Here is a 21,479-nt window from a genome sequence, read left to right on the forward strand (position 1 = left end):
TAAAACCACCTATTCTGACTATATGTCTGTGCACACGTTTGAATGTAGTGTATGCCAGAAGGCTTGCAAATCCAATGGGGGTCTTAAAAGACATGTTAAGATCCACAATGAGCAGAACTTATGTGCAGGTATTGGTAGTTCAAATCAGAGGTGCAATCTGTGTGGGTGTTTTTTCAGAACATTGTCTGGTTTGGGAGGCCACATCAGACGCCATGAAGGGGCTAAGGTGTAGGTACAGGAGGTGGTCAAACCCTGTTTAAGGTGTAGACAACCACCATATATATATATATATATATATATATATATATATATATATATATATATATATATATATATATATTATTGTTATTATTATTATATGTATTTATTTTCTCTAAGTTAATAAATAACTCCGACAAAATAAATTGGTTAATAGATACCAGGGTAGCAAAGATCACAAAATGACTGTGGTGTAACTCCTGTTTATAAGGTAGAAACTCCTTGTTATTTTGGGTACTTGAGTAAATATATAAATTTAGTAAATGGAGTAAAACGCATATGTTAAATAAGAATTCATTTAACATATGCGTTTCACTCCATTTACTAAATTTATATATATATATATATATGATTCGCCGTGATAGATCGCTGACACGGTTTGTGTTTTATTTTTACATATATTTCACCGATTCACAAAAAAAAAAACAACAGACGAAGACAGGTGGTGTAGAAAACAAACAGATGTAAGAGTATAACGCTCGGGAATTGAGAAAGTCTGTTTTGAGCCTACGCTCTTCCACAGAAAGAAACAAGGAGAGAGAAAAAATGTGTAGTGATCAACGATCTATGATGGCGATTCATATATATATATATATATTTACATATATTCCACCGCTTCATCACTTCATGCGAGAAAAATAAGGAGGAAAGAAAATATATATTTATAAGGACGATGATGATGATGATGATGATGAAGGACTTGTTGTTTATACCCAGAACATGGATTTGTTTATACCCAAAGGATGGACTAGCTGTTTGTAGTCAAGAAATGGTGCAACACACAGGTTATAATTATTTCTATAACATAACAATTTCAAGGTATGTTAAAGACAATTTATTTTAATAACACGAACTGTCTGCATAAAGAATTTAAAAAATTGAAAATGAGTGACAAGTTTTGTAAATAGGGTCAGGGTATTGTTGATTATTTAAGAGAATTTGCTGAGTGTTAAGATGTTTGTAAGTAATTCCAGAACAACAAAAGCCGTTAGTTTCACTGCGAAATTTCAATTTCGTTTGTGTCTAAATATTTTCGTTCTTTGAAACCGTGGCAAACCCCTGACAAAAACTCGTACTGCATCTCATTTGTCAATAAACAAGTCTGGGTTTCAAAGCAACGAAAATATTGACATTGAAATGAGATTTAAATGTTGCAGTGAAACAACCATTTCTCTTTATGTGTGTGTGTTCTTGATATTCGTTCAGAGCAAATCGTTTTACATCTATTACACTATTTTTCTTTTGTTTCTTGGCTCCGGTGAGGCGTCTCGGAACATTCACGATGTGAATGTTCCGAGTCCCCCCCCCCGTTCGCGAGCGCGCATTTTTTTTTCTTCATATTCGTTCCCATCAAGTTGTTTTACACCTATTAGACTAATTTTTAAAAATTATTTTTGAGCTCGGGTCAAACACTATAGTTTAGAGGCCATGGATTGACGATGTGAATGTTGCGAAGGCGATCTTTCTGCCAGGGCGATTATCAGTACAATAATTGACCAAATAAAAGCACGATATTCATCATTAGAAGAGTTTAAATCCATGGAACTTTTGAATTTCAACAAAGTTGATGACTATTGCAAACAATTTCCTGTGGACTCTATAGATTCTTTAAAAATCACTTATGGCAGATTTTTTGATGTAATACGATTACAAAGTGAGCTCAGTGTGATGTATTCAATGAAAGATTATAAAAAGCGAAGTGTAAGTCATTTAATGAGTAACATTTACAGCAGTGATCTTGTTGAAGCTATGCCAGAACTCTTCAATCTGTGCAAGTTGATTTTGACAATTCCGTCTACCACTGCTTCTCTAGAGCGATCCTTTTCTGCATTAAGTAGAATCAAAACATACCAAAGAAATGCGACAGGAGAAAGAAGACTGTCTGGGTTAGCACTAATGTCAATTGAAAAAGATTTATTACAACAATTGATGAAAAGAGAAGATTTCTATGAAAATGTGATAGATATATTTGTCCAGAAAGATCGAAGAAATGAATTAATTTATAAATGAGGTAAATAACATTTTAGAACGTTAAAAAAAAATTAATATATTAAAGGGCATATATTGCAGGTTTTGGTTAGTGTTTGTTATAACGTAAGGTTCGACCTAATTACATCAGTATTGTTTCGCAGGAGAAATGGTTCGACTTCTTCGTCAAACCTAACCTACATAGGTTTTCCTTTCTGTGCTGCTGGGTGTGGTCTATTTACGTCCGTAAATAAGTGTCTTGTTTCAATCTCAGAGATGTTGACTTCTGCCACAACAGTTTTGGGGGGCTTTTTGCAATGTTGCATTTTCGCTGTCTTTCATTGTGTGTGTATTCATGTATATGCATGTATTTTCAATGTGTGTGCGTGAGACGTAGTCTTTTAATATACGGAGTTCAGTAAGTCTCGGAACAGTCTGCTTGAGTATCAATAATTTTCCCGGAATTGACAAGTAGCATGATAAAGCACCTGACTTGTCTTCGAGAGCGTAACGATCTAAAACCATGGCCATATAATGTAACTAAATGTGTTCTTCTCTTAATTAAATCATTTCAAATTGATTCGGCTCAACCAAGAGGTATAGGGGCTAATGCAGAATCGCACCCCTTTGAAAAACGAATTTTTGTGAAAAATGTTTTTTCGGATTCCTACCTTTAACAGAGATTCCGAATATGCAAAAATATTAGCAGAATCCAATTTCATCTTTATTACATTTCACTTATGATTTTTAGACTTTCGGATTCCTACTTTTAACAGAGATTCCGAATATGCAAAAATTTTAACAGAATCCATTTTTCGTCTTTATTACATTTCACTTACGATTCTTAGACTTTTTTTAAGGGAGAGTGAGGATGGGAAAGTACTGACGTTTCAAAGAGAAAGAAAAATACAAACAATACACTTATTTCAGGCTCATCTCTACAGAGCCATTTATACGGGGGTGATTGCATATTCAGAATCTCCCATATGTAAATCATAGGAATACGAAATTTTTTTTACTGAAAAATTTCTGGGGGAGGGGGGGGGGCAAAGAAATTCATTGCATGCCCAACCCCAGAAGTCACCGCATGCCACTGATATATATATATCGTCCATTGTTGTACAAAAACCAAAGGAAAACAAAAGACAGATAGATGAGGGAATAACGAACAAGGTGTATTAATTTGATGCTCAGGAAAAATAGAAGAGTCTGAATGTGTGTGTATATATATATATATATATATATATATATATATATATATATATATGATTATGCCTGCACTGACAATTAAAAAGTGCATTTTGTGCACTAATTATGAAATCATATGATCTGCGGCTGAATCTGTTTTTAAAAGGCTTGCTTCAAGAGTTGCACTCCCATGCCAGTATGGAAAAAAGATGTTTGATGATGATGATGATGATATATATATATATATATATATATATATATATATATATATATATATATATATATATATATATATATATATATATGTATATATATATATATATATGTATGTATGTATGTATGTATATATATATATATATATATATATATATATATATATATATATAATATAATATAGGATAAAATCTTTATAAAAATTTATCAAGTAGTCAGCGTGAAAAAACCCCATAAGGAAAAAAAACCATCGTTTTTTTCCATAAATATATATAATTTATATAAGGGCATATAGTAATACCCTTATATAAATTATATATATATATATATATATATGTATGTATGTATGTATGTATGTATGTATGTATATATATATATATATATATATATATATATATATAATTTAATATATACAGGATTTAAAAAGACCTACTAATAGTTTCATGCCATAGAGACAATAATTTGGCAGATTTATATAACATACCATTATCTCCAAGCATTCCTTCAGGCTCAGTGATACTGTCGGTCCTATTTAAAAACCAGGACACTGGCCTTTGAAAAAACATGAGCAAAGATAAGAAGGTAAATGAGAAGAAGGTTGCTGCAAAAAGTGGAATGAGGAGAGAAGAAAAGTATGGAAACTAAGATCTGCATCCTCTTTGTTTCTACAAGAAATCATAATTTATTTTGCTGGTGTAGAATAATATAATAGAGAGGAGGTCACAGTCTGTGAGCTAGCTACTCACTCTGGAGAGAACGGTGTCCTCCAGTTTGGCAAAAGAAATTTGTTCATGTGCTTGCATTTGCTGAAGATTTTGGATCTGGATTTAAATACTGTGGTGGAATTGTTGGATTTAAAAAGAATGAGAAATCTTTCAGCAATACACACTTCGCCTTTATTTGATCCATTTGTATATGGTGTAGATTTCATCATAGTTCTCCACTTGATTGCCTGTAGTGGGCAGTTGGTCTTCAGATCTCATACAGGGCTAGCCAACTTAGTGGCTTCATTTTTACCAATGTGTCAAAAAGAAGACTCGTGGTTTGCATAATGGCTTTTAAAATTACCTTCACACAAACTAATTTAATTTTTCCTCACAATTACTTTGTCTTGGAGTATTGTATTGACTTTGGCTTCATAAACAACTGAATTTATCAAATATGTCCTTGATCAGACACACTTGAGGCAGATAGCTGCACTGTCAAAAACTGGTTTAGGAATTTAACGGATAAGCATAAATCCAGATTTAAAGATTTTATATTGTAGATTTTTATCCCTTGATATCAAGATTGTTATTGGATAAGGTGAGATCTATATTTTGCTTCTGATATATCTTCACCCTTTATGTTCTCTCCTTTCTCCACTCCTCTTTCTTCTCCCCTCCTCTTCCATCCTCTCCTTCATCTCTATCTGTTCCCCTCCTCTCCCCTTCCCACTCTCTCCTCTCCTCTCTTGCCTTTCTCTTCTTTTTCTTCTCCCCTCCTCTCACTCCTCTCCCATCACTTCTCCCATCATCTCTCCCTCCCCTCCACTGTATTCTCTCTTTTTTTCCTGTTTACCTCTATCCCTACTATTCTGTTCTTTCAGAATGTTCTATCATCACAACCTCCATACTCCTACACTTTTTCTTAATAATATAATTCTTTGTTGTTGTCTCTCTCTCTCTCTCTCTCTCTTCCTTCATGATTATCTGTTTGTCAACTGTCTGCCTGTCTCCCTCCCTCTGCCTTTTCCCCCTTCTCTCCACCATACCCTATCACATTTTCTCTCTTTACCCCTCACATTCACTGCATTGCATTACCCTTTCTCCTTTCTTTCTTTCGCATATTACATCAAAACACACACACACACACACACACACACACACACACACACACACACACACACACACACACACACATTTTATCTCTTTTGCAAACACAGTTTCATCCCTCCACACAGCATATCATATTACATCACACACACTCACTATTGCTTCACCTGCTAAGAATAACAGCCAAATGTCCTTCATCTCACACCTCAATGTTTCAGAAAACGACACACTGGTACACATGTCATACTTTTCTTGCATATTGTGATAAGACAGGTTGGCCACAGTTGGAGTGCCTTTGAGAAGACAGCAGTCTGCTTGAGGTTAAACAGCCACTGCTATGTTAAGGGTAACATATCTGTGGAGTGCTCAGCACATTAATTTCCCGAGCAGGCTGTTCTGTTGATCGGATCAACTGGAACCCTCGTCGTTGTAACTGATGGAGTGCCATGATATATATATATATATATATATATATTTATAGCCAGTCTTACCAATCAGTTTCAGGCTGGGGGTTCAACAGAATGTTAGGTAACATATGTATAACATACTAGCAGAGATACCCAGCATTACTAAGGATTAAACGGCATAGTTTGTATGTATATATTACATTCATGTTGAAGCAGGTGATACAGGAAAGTGCAGCATCGATAACAAAACATTTGTGGAGTAAATTATTTAAGCTTTGCATAAATGACAATTTGAGTTTAGCACACTAATTTGGACAGAATTATCATTTTTATAAGAATGGGATGGATCGTATCTGAAAACAACTCCAGGTGTTGTGAAGAACGAATTTGTACATGGTTTGTTTTGGAGAGCTATTCCATTAGATCTCTGTGTCATCTGGCATGCTAAATGTTGTTTTAATGATTTGGCATTAAGTGCTGCAGCATGCCTTTGCTGATCTTGAGGGTCTCATCTCCCTTCTGTCTTGGGACTCCATTTGATGTGCTGCAGCATGCCTTTGCTGATCTTGAGGGTTTCATCTCCCTTCTGTCTTGGGACTCCATTTGATGTGCTGCAGCATGCCTTTACTGATCTTGAGGGTTTCATCTCCCTTCTGTCTTGGGACTCCATTTGATGTGCTGCAGCATGCTTTGCTGATGTTGAGAAAGTCTCCTCTCCCTTCTCTCTTGAGACTACATCTCTTTGATATGCTGCAGCATGTGTTTGGTGATCTTTGGAAAGTGTCTTATCTCCTCTGTATTGAAACTCCATCTGATATGCTGCAAGCGTGCTTTTGCTAATCTTGAGAAAGTGTCATGTCCCTTGTCTCTTGAGACTCTTGCCTTCGATTTTCTGAATCCTCCTAGTTTGATAGGTGTTTCTGGAGAGATTATGTTTTTTTTTAGTGGCGTATTTTTGTCAATGTTTTAAACCAAAAATTATGAACATAGAAAAAATATACATTAATCTCTATTTTTGTAAGTAGTTGTATGTATGTAGTATGTCTATATTTTTGTATGCAGTGTAAAATGACCAAATATAAGCAAATTGTAAATACCTTGCAACTGCTGCAATAATTATGAACTGTTAATTGAACGGTAGATGTGTATTTTTATATACCTTGGATCTGTCACATAATTGGTTTTTGTGAAGAGTCTCACCTCCAGCTGTTCTCATCACATATGTATATGCATGTGTAGATGTATGTGTGTGTTTAATAATGTATGAAATGGGTGTGCAAACACATATACACTCACCGACACATATAGATTCATACACAAAATGTGACAATACGCATACATGCACTCTCCCATACAGTCACATACATATAATACATTACAATATAGATCTAATTTTTTCACTTTTGACATGTAATACTGAACCAATCTAAAAGATTGTTCTGGGCTCGCATTAGGCAAGAAGTTGAAAACTTTTTTGTTCCATGACACTCCATGGACCCTAAGTAATGCATGTGTAAAATTTGAATGAAATCGGTTGGGTAGTTCTTGAGTTTTAGAGATTCACACATACAGACAGACACAAACACACACATTCTCAGTTTATATATATATATATATATATATATATATATATATAATAATAATAATATAGATTTAATCAAAAGATTAAATGTGGTACTTAAAATGCTTGAGGCACCAGAATTTGGTAGGATAAAAACCAAAAACAAAATCAAGAGATTTGGTGAATAAAATTTGAAGTTAAGCAACAAAAATTCAATAGGTTATAGCAGTACGTACGTTTCGTACAAGCTCCATTTATTCATGTAGTGAGAACACTACAGAAAATACAATGAAAATGTACTCCTCAGCTGCATAATGGAATTTCATTTTAGAAAGTCGTTTTGAAGATGTTTGCAAAAAACAAGAGTAAGAGAAGAAAACACATCTCGACTATGCTGCTGTTTCACAGACAAGTAAAACAGCAATACTTTTGGTTGTTTTCCAACATTCGGATCCATAGGAGGATACTAAGTATGCTTTGCTAAAATCGTATTTTGGTACTCTTCCCGAGTATTGCTGATTTCCATATCACAAACTACAGAAACAATAAGAAACAATGATATATCATCATCATCATTTAACATCCGCTTTCCATGCTAGCATGGGTTGGACGATTTGACTGAGGACTGGTGGACCAGGTGGCTACACCAGGCTCCAATCTGATTTGGCTGAGTTTCTTCAGCTGGATGCCCTTCCTAATGCCAACCACTCTGAGAGAGTAGTGGGTGCTTTTACGTACCACTGGCACGAAGGCCAGTCAGGCAGTACTGGCAATAGCTACGCTCAATATATATCATATAACATATAACTATAACATATACACCCTTTATAATATGCTGTAGTATATATACCTCCTATAATGCAATATAGCTCATACACCTTCTATAATGTACTATAGCATATATATATTTTTAATGTACTATAATATAAACATTATCTCTAATGTACTATTTCACATACTTTCCACAATGTACTATACCAAATACACATTTTCGTAATGTACAATAATGCATACAACTTATATACTCATTCATGTGCACTTCTATAATGTTTTATTCACCCCACCACACTTTCTATAATGTACTATAAACTATAGCACACAGACACACACTATCTGTAATGTATTATATGACACATCTATAATGACCTACAAAAACACGCACGTACCTTTATAATGTTCTATTCCACACACACCTTCTATAATGTATAAAACTACATATATATATATACACACTTTCTACAATGTACTAAATGTATATACACATACATACACATATCTCCATAATGTTCTATAGCACACACACACACACACACACACACACACACACACACACACACACACACACACTTTTTATGATGTATTGTACCAAACCCGCCCACATACACACACATACTTTCGTAATGTACGCTTTCACACACTCATTCATAATATACAAGACTATACATTTACATACTTTCTGTAATGTACTGTAACGCACACACACGTTTTCTTTAATGTATTACACCTCACCACCATGCACACACATACATACACACACACAAACACACACACTCCTTCATAATGTACTATGACACACACACACCTTCATAATGTACTATTCTCTCCACACACCTCTATAAAGTACTAAACACGCACACACACTTTCATAACATACTCTAAAACACACACACACATTCATAATGTACTATCCCACACAAACGTATCTTCTATAATGCACTATACCATGTACACACACATACATACATACACACACATGCATACACACACAGAGATATATGCACACATTCATAATGTTCTGCATACACACATCTATTCTATAATATATACCACACACACATACACATTAATAATGTATTGCACACATACCTTCTATAAGGTATTATATTTCACTCACACACACACACACACACACACACACACACACACACACACACACATTTATAATGTAGTATAATACATACATAAGCAGACATAGACACACCTTCATAATGTACTACCACGTGCACACACCTTCAGTAATTGTACCTCAATTTCTATATATTTATTCAATTCTTTTATCAACTTTTCCTCAAATCACTTTTGTTGAAAAATCTTTTCCTGATTGTCAAAGAATACGAAGAATATTGAGAAATATTGATAGAACTGGAACAAAATTTTCATTTCCCCTCAAGTTTTAGTCCCCAATATCTTTGCCTATCATATATGCACGTAATCCCCCCCCCCCACACACACTCAATAAATATTCTGTATACAATGGTTTCTTTTTTAGCTTCACCATCAATCTAACCACCCACTTACTCTAATCATCTTGCTATCATCATCCATCTGCTATTTTTTTGGTGTATTTTTTTAAAACTTTGCTTTCTCTTTTTATCAATTTATGTTTGAATTATTATTATTATTATTATAATTATTGCTATTATTTTTGTTGCTGATGTTATTATTGTTAGTATTATCAGTATTGATATTTCTATTATTATTGTCATCATCACCACCACCACCACCCCAACCATCATCATCATCATCATCATCATCATCATCATCATCACTTCTGTTTTATTATTAATATTTCTATTATTGTTGCTGTATTGTCACAGTCATCATCACCATTATTATTATTATTATTATCATCATCATCATCATCATCATCATCATCATTATTATTATTATTATTATTATTATTATTATCATCATCATCATCATCATCATTATTATTGTTATTATTATTATTATAATTATCATTATTATTGTTGTTGTTATTGTTGTTATTATTATTATTATTATTATTATTATTATTATTATTATTATTGTTATTGTTACTGTGTTATTGCCAGGAAGTTGAAATGAGAAAAAGAACTCAACGGAAAATTTCCTTACCTCACCCACTTAGTAATAAATGAATAAATAAATAGATGAATAAATAAATTGTAAAAAAAATTAACAACAACAACAAATAATGAAAGAAAAAGAAACAAGAAAAAGTTACTCTCATCAAGTAAAAACACAAAAAAGAATAAAAAATCTCTGAGATTGTATTATTTAAAATCAACTTACTGTTGTTAACTACTACTACTACTACTACTACTAATAATAATAATAATAATAACAATAATAATAATAATAATAATAATAAAATTTTCTTTATTGGCCACAAGGGCTGAACACAAAACAAAAGGGACAATACGACACAAGGAACAAGTGGGGCTTGGCACAATGTTGTGTATGATATAAATAATTACAAATATAATTAAACAATAAAAATTCCCCGATAGGTGGGGAGTTCTTCACAGGGCTAACCGAAGAACCCCACACATCCCGGTTACCCCAACCACCAGGTGTACCTCAGCAAGGGCAGCAATTTGGAGAAGGGGACGAGTCAATTACATCGACCCCTGTATTCAACTGTTACTTATTTTATCAACCCTGAAAGGATGAAAGATAAAGTCAACCTCGGCAGAATTGGAGCTTAGAGCATACAGATGTACGAAATGCCGCTAATGATTCAGCCAGCTCACTGCTTTAATAATAATAATAATAATAATAATAATAATAATAATAATAATCATTTCTACTATAGGCACAAGGCCTGAAATTTTGGGGGAGGGGGTCTAGTCGATTACATTGACCCCAGTGTTTCACTGGTACTTAATTTGTCGACCTCGGCGAAATTTGAACTCAGAATGTAAGAACGGATGAAATGCCACTAAGCATTTCACCCAGCATGCTAACGTTTCTGCCAGCTCACCGCATGAATAATAATAATAATAATAATAATAATAATAACGATGATAATAATAAAAGTGTTGCTAGATTCCGCACACATTTTATGCCGTGTACTCTCCATGAGATGAGGACCTGCTGTGACCCTAGGGTCAAGGGATGACCCCGGTTCAGCAGAAGACAATGGACCATATTTTATTTTTAAAAAAAAATTATAATAATAATCCTTTCTACTATAGGCATCAACTCCAGAACTTTTTTTTTTTAAAGCCTTGTACTTATTCTAGCATTCTCTTTTGGTGAACCACTAAATTACAGGGACATAACCATACCAACACCAGCTGTCAAGCAGTGGTGGTGGAGGAGACAAACATAGACACACACACACGCACACAAATACACAAATACACACACAAATACACACACATACACACACAGATACACACACACGCACACATACACACGCACATACATGTAGACACAGACACACACACATATGACAAGCTTCATCCAGTTTCCGTCTACCAAATCGACTCACAAGGCTTTGCTCGAGACTATAGCAGAAGACACTTGGCCAAAGTGCCATAGAGTGGTATATTCCCTTATTGGGACTGTCACGTTAAGTTGGCAGTATACAACTACTTGATTGTATTGTCATTCGGAAGAAATTGTTCCACTTCACATATTTTCTTTTTGGTATATATTGTGTGTTATTTACCTTTGATTTTTTAATTCTTTCTCCCTTTTTTATTTTCACCAACTGTTTGGGAATTTTTATCCTTAATTATTATTTCTGTCATGTCACATGATAAAAATGTAATCCTACAAGTTGGTACTGTTAAGAGCCAAGATATTTGCTCATCTACTTCTGATACTGGGTCTAAAGATATTCCCTTTGCCATCTTCAGAGTTTTGGTTGGTGATGTTCTGGAAAACTGGTGTTTGTGCTTTTTGCTGTTATGGTTGATTTTCATTTTTTTCATTATTTTCATTTTCCTTTTGTTTTTCCCTAATTTTCTCAGCTTTTCTGGGCAGTCAGCTTTAAGGTGTATTTTACTCCAACAAATGTAACAACTAAGAATTTTTTTCTGTATCATTAATCTCATGCACTTTGTCCTGGTGCCTTTTATGAGGCACAGTTCTGGTATGGCTCTGTGGCCTTAGAATATTATTAGGATTTGTGAATCCTTTTTGATGCTCACTGATCATAAGTCACCTTTCATAAACCCTGCCTTGACCATTCTCTCATATCCATTCTATGATACAAATATAACCCCTAGTCAAAAATCTCCATCATTTTTTATGTTTCTCATTGTGACTCTGAATCACCAACATATAGTGAGACAAATATCTAACAGGTTCAGCTTATGTTTTGGCTGTGTTTTCAGTTTGGAAAGTACTGCATTCAGTGCCATGCTTTTCACCTTTTCAGGACAGAAAATATCTCTGGATGTGTCCTGGGGAGCCTGTGGTACTACTTGAAGTGAGGAAAAATTTAATCTGATTCCATCTTTTTTTGTCAACAAAGATATATAATTTTTCTCTCTGACATCTTCTGGATTATTTCTTCTAGCAAAGCAATGCTATTCAGCTTTATAAAATTCCCCCACCTACATATTTTTCTCATAAATGTGATAGCTCTAAAAATTCCATTAGTTCATTTTGTATTGAAGGAAATTTAGCCTTCACACAACTGTAATATGAATGAGCTGCAGTATTTGACTTCATGTAAGAATCACTCCTGCTGTTGTTGTTGTTATTACTGTTGCTGTCTTCAAGATAAGCTTATTTGAGTATTTGGAACATTTTCTTCCATGTTTATGAAACTGTTGCTTATTTTATTCTTCTTGTGCATTTTAATTGTGTTTTAGCTTTGTGTTTCTTTTTTTATTTTTTGCTGCCATTGTAGTGTTGGTCTTGTTGCATAATTATGTGTGGTAGCCATTTTGGATGAGAAAATGTAATGTGTATGAATAAAATTTGAAAAGTTTATGAATCATACCTCTCTTTCTATTGTCTGCTTGCAGATATCAAGGGCAGCCCTTCAATTATCGACAATTATAGTTCTTTTTACGTGTACTCCAATGAAAACTTTTATTCGGTAATGCTTGAAATGATATTTCAATGCCAGAGTGAAAAAACAAAAAACAAACCCATATTCACATTACAAGAATCAAACTTAATAATAATAATAATAATAATAATAATAATAATAATAATAATAATAATAATAATTCTTTCTTCTATAGGAACAGGGCTTGAAATTTTGAGGGGTAGGGGCAGGTTGATTACATCCCCCCCCCCAGTGCTCAATTGGTACTTATTTCATCAAAATCAAAAGGATGACAGCTAAAGTTGACCTTAGTGGAATTTGAACTCAGAACATAAGTCTGGATGAAATGCCACTAAGCATTCAGCCAGCTTACCTTGAATAATAATAATAATAAGAAGAAGAAGAAGAAGAAGAAGAGGAATAGTAATAGTAGTAATAATAATAATAATAATAATAATAATAATAACAATGATGAACTCTCCTGTAGAAGACAATGTATATGTATTCAGCTTTTTGCCGAATGACCTGCACAAATGATTTGTTTATAATGTTAAATGTATGTGCTGTACATTAAGCTGACTCTCTCCATCAAATTGACATTACCTGAATAGGTGTACAGTGTACCACGTGTCATATATGATAATAATGATGATAATGAAAATAATAATAATAATAATAATAATATAGAAAGGATTGAGGTATTTTAATAATAATAATAATAATGATGATGATGATGATGATGATGATGATTTCAAATTTTTGCCACAAGGGCAGCTTGGGAGTGGGTGGTGATGGTGGTGGTGGTGATGATGATGATGATGATGAGGAGGAGGAGCCATACCTACAAACATTAAACATGCCACACAAAAGTTTACAAAACATGTGGTGGTGGTGGTGGTGGTGTGTGTGTGTGTGTGAGTTTCTGTGGTGGGGGTGGATAACACATCATTCTCTCTGTCATCACTCCCTTTTCTGTTCACCCTCTCTCTGTTACATTTGCTTTGAATCAACTGAAACAATGAATAATAATGAGAAGCTCTTGGTCTTGCCGAGTAGAAGGCAACCCCTCCAGTGCTGGTGCCACAATAAAATGCTCTCAATACTCTACATAAAGTACTTGGCATAAGGAAGGGTATTTCCCATTACAAAAATAGAACATACAAGTGGGAAGTGGTCCAGAAACCTGTCCAGAAGGGCAGTAACTCCATGCAAGAATCCTCACAAACTTGGTTTGTGATGACCTTTACAACCATAGAAAGCAGATGTAAAATTGATGTTGGTTGTGGTGGTGGTGGTGGTGGTGACAATAATGATGGTAGTAATGATAATGATGTTAACGGCAATGACAATGACGACTACAGCAAGGATAAGGATGATGATGATGATGGTGATGGTGGTAGTGGTGATCAAACAGTGGGGTGGAGCAAAAACATAACATGGTATTTTAAAACAAATTTGGTACAAAAAACAAACAAACAAGAGCAATCTACTCCCACAAGGGCAAGAAGCCATTGTGTTGATAGGACAGCGCACAACTTTCATAACCTTTGGCTCCTGAAAAGTCGAACAGCCTAGGAAAGGTGATCACTCATCTGTTGATACAATGGCTAATGTCTGCTGACGAGGTCTTTAACAACGATCTAACCTAACCTGTAAGGGTGCCTGTATACACTCCTTATATTTTCTTCAGTCAGCATAAATTTGTTCCTTTGTAGGTTCACAATCAGATCAGTGAAGTTTTAGTTTTTCCTTTGAATGACCATGATGTTCAGATACTCCAGATTAGGTACCTTTTCATGAACTTGCCTTTCTCTGAGGGTGCTTTTTCCTGAGGGTACCTTTTCATAATAACCTTTCTCTGAGGGTACCTTTTCCTGAGGGTGCTTTCCCATGAGGTTGCCTTTTCCTGAAGGTGCCTTTTCCTGAGGGTACCTTTTCCTGAGGGTAATTTTTCATAGGTACCTTTCTCTGAGGGTACCTTTTCATAGGCACCTTTCCCTGAGAGTACCGTTTCATGAAGGTACCTTTTTATGAGGGTACTTTTTCATTGGTATCTTTTCATAAGGGTACCTTTTCCTGAGGGTAATTTTTCCTAGTTACCTTTTCATGAGGAACTTCCTGCTTTTTTGCTCTTGTTTCACTGACCCCCAACATATATCCAGCTTTTGTAAGATTCCCTATTCCTCCACACATCATCACATGATGTGTTGGACTGTTGTTGTAACTTCTGGCTGGCTCTGTAATGGTAGAAGGGATCCCTTGAATTCATGGAACACTATTTTATTAGTCCTAGCACTAACAGTACTGCAGATGAAGCAGTTGTTTGCTTCAGGTCTAGCTATACTCAGAGCTATGACAAGTGGTGTCATGGCAACAGTGATGACATTGTCAGTCGTAGTCATTTACTACAGTTTACAACCATTCATCTCTGTTTCTTTTCTTTCCCCTATTTGAGCAATATGTCAGGCTTCCACACATGTAGCTAGAGGGATCTCTGCTCTGCACTGCAAATCTGACTGATTTCCTCTCTTCTTCCACTATGGAGGAAGACTTGGAGTCTTCTGGGGTTATTAGGGAGTGAATTCATGCAGACTTTACCTGACCATATGTTGTTGCAAATCACACCTGAATTTATGGTTTGCCTTACCTGTACTGTATCACAAGGTGACTAAAAGGCAAGGATCTACATCAGCATCTAGGTCTCTGGTCGTGTCCCCTGTATTTCCACTGCAGTTGTTTTGCAGTACCATCCTATGAGCAAATGTGAAGTGAACAAGCTCTGCATACCTTCTCAATCTCATTAACAGATTTAAAAAATAGGCATGGACCCACATACAGATTGTTCCTCTTGAGGGACTACATATTGGTCCAGGCACCCTTTAATTCTTCTTTCAGGGACATATAAGAACCTCTTCTTTAATTATTATTATTTTTTTTATTTGAAAATAAGGCCAATAGCATTTTCTTCATTGCCATTTCTTACTCACATCATTCAGGCAAGTAAACACTCTCATTTGTGACCAACAGCTTCCACACTTTTTCTTTTGCTTGGAGTTCATTTATATCATGTTACTCTTTGTGATGTGCAATGCTTGCAAAAGATAAATTACTGCTGTTGATGATGCGTTTGCTGTTGTCATTTGAATATGTATTATCTTTCTGGTTTTGTTTTGTTCTTTTCAAATGGCAACTGTTTGTGTCATTAAGTGTGTCATTAAGTTTGTCATTCTTAAAAATTTTTCTCTTTCCTAATCATTATCTTTGTCTGTAAAGCCAGATGATAGTAGCAGAGTCAATACTTCATCTTCATCATCATCATCTTCAGTGTCGCTACCATCATCATCATCATTGTTATTGTTGTCATTGGCATCATCACCACTGTTGTCATCATCATCATCATCATCGGCGTCGTTGTCATCAGTGGCGGCGTCACTGGCAACGTCACTAGTGGCGACGTCATTGGTGGGTGGCGGCAGCATCGGCGGTGGCAGCAGCATTGTTGCTGTCATTGTATTTGTCATCATTGTTATTGACGTTGTCGTTGTTGTTGTCATCGTCGTCGTCGCCGTCCTCCCCCCCCCCTCATCATCATCATCACCGTCATCAGTGTCATTGCTACTATCACTATTATGTTTGTCTTTGGCTGTGTGGTTAGAAAGCTTGCTTCCCAGTTACATGGTTTCGGGTTCAGTCCCACCGCGTGGCACCTTGCTATAGTCCCGTGCCGACCGAAGCTTTGTGATTGAATTTGGTAGGCGGAAATTACTGCCGCGTGTGTATGTTTGTATATGTGCTTGTGCCTCTCCGAAAGAGAGAGAGTTTTATGGAGAAATATGCATTTGTCAAATCCATCTTGGGATGACTAGCTTGGGCTGATGTGACCCTCTGACCCTAAAATTACTTGTGTCCTTGGTATATAAACGTTTGGTGCTCTACTGACTGCCTTATGTGAACACATCGTACATTTATGTATGTGTATATATATGTATGTATGTACGTACATATACACATAGATGTGTGTGTGCGTATGTATATATATATATATATATATAGGTTGAGGAGGGTATTAGATTTAACCAAACCCAAAAAGATACAGGTAATACCGAGTAAGTGCTGTATACCGACTAGTTATGCCCCAGTCGTTGTATGAACAGGATTGGGGATTATAGGTCGTGTATTAGCGTGTGTATGTATAAATATATAAAAAGATAAAGAGAGCAATGGTAAAGTTGGAAATATATTTTATGGATAGAGTCTTACAGCTGTTTCTGGGAAGATCCAAAACTTCCCTTCATCGGAGAGAGAAATAGTAAAGGAATCGATTATTATATCCATAGGCGGAGAGTTATCCACCTCTGCTATTTCAGCCTTTGCTGCAGCAACTATTTCCGGAAAATTCCCACAAGGATTACTTTGCACGGATACTTACTACTGGAATGAAACTACACTCCAAGTACTGTTCTTTCTTTCTTTCTTTTTTCAGCTCATCACACTCACTCTCACTTCATGCTATAACTCTCCGCCTATGGATATAATAATCGATTCCTTTACTATTTCTGTCTCCGATGAAGGGAAATTTTGGATCTTCCCAGAAACAGCTGTAAGACTCTATCCATAAAATATATTTCCAACTTTACCATTGCTCTCTTTATCTTTTTATATATTTATACATATATATATATATATATATATATATATATATATATATATATATATATATATATATATATATATATATATATATATATATATACACACACATATATATATATATATATATATGTGATGCTTTTGCTGTTGTCATTTGAATATGCATATATATACATACACACACACACACACACAGATATTTTGATACTTATAAAATGAGTATTCTTGTTTGTTTGTGTGTGTGTATAAAATGTACTATACTGTAATGGCAAGATCAACAAAAATGTACTCACTCTGTTGTAATAATTACTCCTCTATTCTTTAGAGTATTCTTTCTATGTTTTTTTATTGTGTGTATATATATATATGTGTGTACACACATGTATATATACATATATATATACTTATATATATATGTATATACATACATACATACATGTGTATCTGTGTGTGTGTATATATATATATATATATATATATATGTATATAAAAGGGGGGTGTCTATTTACTTTAGAGATATCTCTGTATAAATACATATATCATGTCTATATATATATATATTATATATGCATAGATTCCATCTGTGTTTGATAACATGCACAACACACACCCCCATCCACCCGCACACACACGTACACATTCTCTCTCACTCTCTCTCTCTCACACACACACACATACACAAACATACACAATCTCTAGCTCTCTCTCTCTCTCACACACACACACGCATACACACATTCTCTTTCACTCTCTCTCTCTCTCTCAGTCATATACACACAAGCACACACACAAGCACACACACATGCACACATACACACACCCATGCATATAATCAAGTGTAGATTCACTGTACGCCTGTGATCTTTTAGATGTGATTCATGAATTGCATCTGAGAAGATCACAGACCTATTTTACCTCTGTGTGAAAGATTAAGCAATGCCGTATTGAACCATAAACCATTTCATTATAAGTTATATTCTCCATACAATGTACTGAATGGCCTTTCTTTCCATTTATGCATATAAACACACATGCACACACATATCTGTATGCGTTTGTGTATGTGTGAAGGTGTATACATTTATCATCATCATCATGTTCATTAACTTAAGGGCCACATTTCTGTGCTTGTGTAGGATAGAGTGAGATCATTGAGGCAGATTTTCTATGGCTGGATGCCCTTCCTGCCACCAACCTTCACTTGTTTCCATATATATATGTATATATATATATATATTTTATTATATGTATTTATTTTCTCCTTGTTAATAATTAACTCGGACAAAATAAATTGGTTAATAGATACCAGAGTAGCAAAGATCACAGAATGCCTGTGGTGTAACTCCTGTTTATGAGGTTGAAACTCCTTGTTATTTTGGGTACTTGAGTAAATATATAAATTTAGTAAATGGAGTAAAACACATATGTTAAATGAATTCTTTTATTTCCAACATATGTTTCAAAGATTACAAATTATACCATCCATAGGAATAGATGATGTTGATAAGAATGTAATCTTCTCTTCAGGGAAATGCATGGGAACCAGCTTAACCGTAAGACATTTTAACCGAAGATGATAACTGTAGTTAGAGAAGATTGTTATGTAATTTATTTGAAAAAGCCGTTGGAGGTTGGAACGCTACTAGACAGTACGTTGGACAAGAAGGGAAGAAAAGAAGGAAAAAAGGAAATTTAGAGTATAAAATTGGGAGATAATGAGATGATTTAAATCCGATAAAAATTGGAGAGGAATGTTTTATTTATAATGGGACTGTAAAGGGGGGGGGGTTAATCTTGTATTAATACAAGTAGTGTTGACACTACTAGTAGTGGCAGAACATGTTTATGCCCTGGTAGATGGCAAGCACCAAGCATGCCATTTGACCTTATCAAAGCATGTTCAAAGAATAGCTGCTGATTCTATTCATAAAAAAGCCATTTACATTAGTTTTGAAGAATTGCCATATAGGATTGGCCTGGTTAATAAAATCCAGAGTTACTCATTCACTTTCTTAATTAATTAATCTTCATAAAAGTGCTTTGATTGATTAGTACATAACTAATAGAATATTAACTTTTATAATTTAAGGAGAATAACTTCAAGAGAGCTGTAGTTTAGTAAAGTTCCCATGAAATTACAGAGGAGTGTGAGAGAAAAGAAGGATAAAGAGGTAAAGGAAAAGAAATAATAGAAAGAGAATAAGATAGATTAAAGAGAGAAAGTGGTCAACACATTGACTGGAAAGCAGTATTGGCATAAATAAATGATTATGCATCCTAGACTAATGAAAGTATTATAGGCAATAATTGATGCCATCCTAAAGGTATAAACTTATAAGTTTGCAAATTTACAAAATTATTTTAGTTAAATATCAAAATGTGCAAATATCAGTGATTTAACAGCAAAGAAGTTATCAGTTGAAGGTCAGAAATAATAGAGAAAGAAAAACAGAACCAATATTCATGAAAACAGCATAAAAACCGCGGGCCAAACGTTTCTGCCAGCCAGTATTGTCTCAATATCATTTAGAGTAAAGCAAATCAATAAAATTCATACATGTTCAGTAGACAGCTAATACATTACTATAATTATTTAAAACTATTAGGAGTAACAAGAAAAAGAGTTGATAAGAATCATAAAGAATTATAAAGGCCATACATACTAATTAATGCTAACTAAATTTATAGAATTAAAATGAATTATAAAGAATTTTAAAGTCAGTGACTAAGGAGGAGGATGCAAATATTATTAAGATATCGCCTAAAGCTAGAAACAAATTGAATGTTATTAAATTATGTAAAATATCGATCAAATGGGCTTACAGCCATCTGTATTAGTTATTAGAACTAAGGTTGGGCAATGGTAGCTTAAATATGATCAATTATAAGCATGATAGTATAGGGAAACACTATGCTATTTAAAAATTATTCATAAATCTTATTACTAGTGATAAAGTCTATAATACAGGGATATAGATATGTATCTAGTAATTTACATTTCCTTGATGTTGGTAAACATGATTAGAAATTTCACTTGATCATCTGTTGATTAATCAACATGTTACTGCTCACTAGTTTATTTGGTAGCCTGATGAGTTGAGAGTTGCATAACATATTGCATAATTTTAAGGATGTTGTGCATACTGCATACCTTACTGTACTAGGTCTACATCACAATAAAGACTCTTGAAACAATTGTAGCAATACCATGTAACCCATTCATCTGTTTTTACTATATATTGGTGTGTGTGTCTGTATGTAAATTTATGTGTGTGTCTTTGTGTTTGTGCTTGTCCTCCATTGATTGACAACCGGTGGCTTTTTTTTTTTTTGCTTCATCTCCATAATTTAAAAGTTCATTAAAGGAAACTGATGGAATAAGTATCAGGTTCTAGAAATAAGTATTATGGTTGATTCTTTCAACTAAAACCCTTCAATGTTGTGCTCCAGCGTGGTCACAGTCCAATGACCAAAACAAGTAAAAAATTAAAGGATATTAATAGTTGTTACAGTAATATTGCAGTTCTATATTTAAGAGATGAGGAATTATGTACATTATTTACATTTGACGGATATTTGTCCTCATCTTGTTTGCTGATATACCCTCCAACCTTCATCAGGTGTCTTGGGAAAATGTTGAACCTGGG

The 21,479-nt window shown here is 34.5% G+C and overlaps 1 long non-coding RNA gene across 1 annotated transcript in view; it reads left to right on the forward strand.

Moving 5' to 3' along the window:
• Positions 1-631: 631 nt before the first annotated feature.
• Positions 632-21,479, forward strand: part of LOC128250706 (uncharacterized) — a 165,843-nt gene continuing 144,995 nt past the window's right edge. The window contains exon 1 of the long non-coding RNA XR_016238393.1: positions 632-1,077. This is a non-coding gene — a long non-coding RNA (uncharacterized LOC128250706). The remainder of the gene's footprint in view (positions 1,078-21,479) is intronic.

The sequence above is a fragment of the Octopus bimaculoides genome, chromosome 25 (assembly GCF_046866305.1).
Source record: "Octopus bimaculoides isolate indiv1 chromosome 25, ASM4686630v1, whole genome shotgun sequence".
NCBI lineage: Eukaryota > Metazoa > Mollusca > Cephalopoda > Octopoda > Octopodidae > Octopus > Octopus bimaculoides.